General features: G+C 46.3%; 1 pseudogene; it reads right to left on the bottom strand.

Annotated features, from left to right (window-relative positions):
- Positions 1 to 330: 330 nt before the first annotated feature.
- On the bottom strand, positions 331 to 843 carry LOC132229254 (ferritin light chain-like; annotated as a pseudogene).
- Positions 844 to 2,373: the final 1,530 nt, after the last annotated feature.

Here is a 2,373-nt window from a genome sequence, read left to right as displayed (position 1 = left end):
GTTTCCATGGCTGGATAAAACCTACTGGCAGTAAAAAGGATAAAAGTTTCTTTGCCCAAACCTTCCTAAACAAAGCACTAAGATGGCCTCAATAAAGCACAGAAGGAAGGTTAAGATTGTTCTAAATTTTGGAGAGCTAAATTTTATTTTCTCAGTTTCCTCCTGAACTATTTTTTTCTGCAAAAAGCTTTATTATTTCTATTTAGTCTACAGCATGGGAGAGGGCTCTAGTGTGGTTAAAACGCTGTCTAGTGGTTGAAGGGAAAGGCTCAAGCAGAAGCCAGGGAGATGGAGAGGTGCCCCTCAAAGGCCTCTGGGCTCCAAAGGCTCCTAGTCATGTTTGCAGGTGAGCCTTTTGAAGAGATACTCACCCTGGCCAGCCTGTGGAGGTTAGTCAGGTGGTTGCCCATCTTCTCAATGAGTTTCACCTCCTCATCCATGAAACGGTTCTCCAGGAAGTCACAGAGATGAAGGTCTGTGCAGGCAGAACCGAAGGCATGCAGTTCCAAGAGAGCCTGGTTCAGGTTCTTCTCCAGGACCATGGCAGTTTCCATAGCATCCCTGAGTTTTACCACTCTCATCTTGGGAAAGGCTTCTGCAGGTTGTGAAGAGGGCTTGGCTGCCACACTTGTTTTGCATTTACAAGAGATGCTTGGCACCCTCAAGCTTCTCCTGGGCCAACTCCCAGAAGGAGTGGCCCACACCCTCTGGAGCCACATTGTCTAGGTCAGAATAGAAGCCCAGAGAGAGGTAAGTGTAGGACACCCTCAGATGCCAGTTGACCAGGCGGTTGACAACAGACTCCACCTCAGTGGAATATTTCTGACTAATTTGGGAGCTCATGGTTGCTCAGCAATAAGGAGTTAAGCTCAAAAAATGGGGTTGGGTGGTCTCAGAGGCTGGGGGTGGCTGAGATCATTCCAAAGGTGGTGACTAGAAAAGAGGTTGGAAGGTGGTCAGAGGCTAGAAGGTGGGTATATCCTGCCCAAATATTGTTGAAGCAAGAGACAGATCCTGGGGGCTGCTGAGAGCATTGCCTCCTCCTGCTCTAGTTCCTTATAAAGGTGAGTCAACAAGAGGCAAGCTGGCTTCTGTCCATGGTCTTCCTCAGCTTCTCTTCTTCTCTCAGACTTCTCCCTTATTTTATCCCCAAGTTTGACAGTTCAACCAAGCAAGGCCGGGGGCCCTCTTGACATATGAAGGATAGGTGAGGAGACAAGTTTAGTGCCCTCTCCCATCATTTGTATCAAGACAAAAGTGGGTGAGATGAGCACGAAGGGTAGTTTTGGGAAGGGGTGTGAAGGATGAAGACAGATGGAGAGTCAGAAAAGGGACCTTCAGTGCCTGAGAAGCATATGGAAGGGAAAGGACCAGACATCTTATAAGGGGAGCATTATGGGAACACTGCATGTGTCTGCGTTCTGGGTTTCATTTGCACTACATGAGAGCATGACCTTTTATTCCCACCAAAGAAACCTGTGCAAAATTAGCCAGGCACTTCTTTCAACCCCCTCCAGTATGGCTCAGGGGGTTCACTAAAATCTCAAGACTGGTTCTGGTCTGACCTCTCAAGGCTTATCATAAAACGTCTTTCTCCTGAAGTCTGAGGTCCTGATCTCTCAGTCACAACACTTCATCATACATTGATGATGAATCCTTCCCCTGAAAGAATCTGTCCTGCAATTTGGTGGAAGAACCAACCAGTCTGTTTTGTTGCTACAAATAAACTAACCCATGGAACATGAAATATTCCCCTTCTCAGCCACTTATTTCATGCTGGAGAGACAGATCTTTGCGTTTACCAAGCGTCCACTAGACTGGGTGCCAAACAAGCTCATGGGGGTAAGATCATGAGAATGACCCACAGATGAAATTCTTCTGGTGTCAAAACAAGCTCTATGAGGACACATGTACTTGGAACTTGAGTCCATCTCTTCTGTCTTGTGGTGGGTTACTACAGTTCATCAGGAAAATAGTTTGGAATTTGCAAAATCTCCAAATCCTTCCTGGGGAGTCTTGGCTTCCCTACAGCACCTTTGTGAACCTAAGATAGATTTATTAATCACCCTCTTGATTGCACCACTATTATTATTCCCATTAGAGTAACATAGGGCAGAAAAATAGAACCTGTGTTTGCATTTCCTGTTTCAGGAAAACAATTTCATCTGAAGAGAATAGCAGATGCTGTTTTCCCATGACTATATTCCTCCCAGTGCCCAGGCTAGAGGGCCTACAACATAGAAGCATCTTTCCCAACAGCACTCTCCAAATGCCCTCCTTCCTCACCCTATACCTATCTCTCTAGCTTTCCTTCTCCATGGTGAGTGCACACAGAGAAAACCAAAAGGGGCTCTGGGCAGTGTTTCTCAATGG

Source organism: Myotis daubentonii, chromosome 3 (genome assembly GCF_963259705.1).
Source record: "Myotis daubentonii chromosome 3, mMyoDau2.1, whole genome shotgun sequence".
NCBI lineage: Eukaryota > Metazoa > Chordata > Mammalia > Chiroptera > Vespertilionidae > Myotis > Myotis daubentonii.
This window is presented reverse-complemented; position numbering and strand designations above follow the sequence as displayed.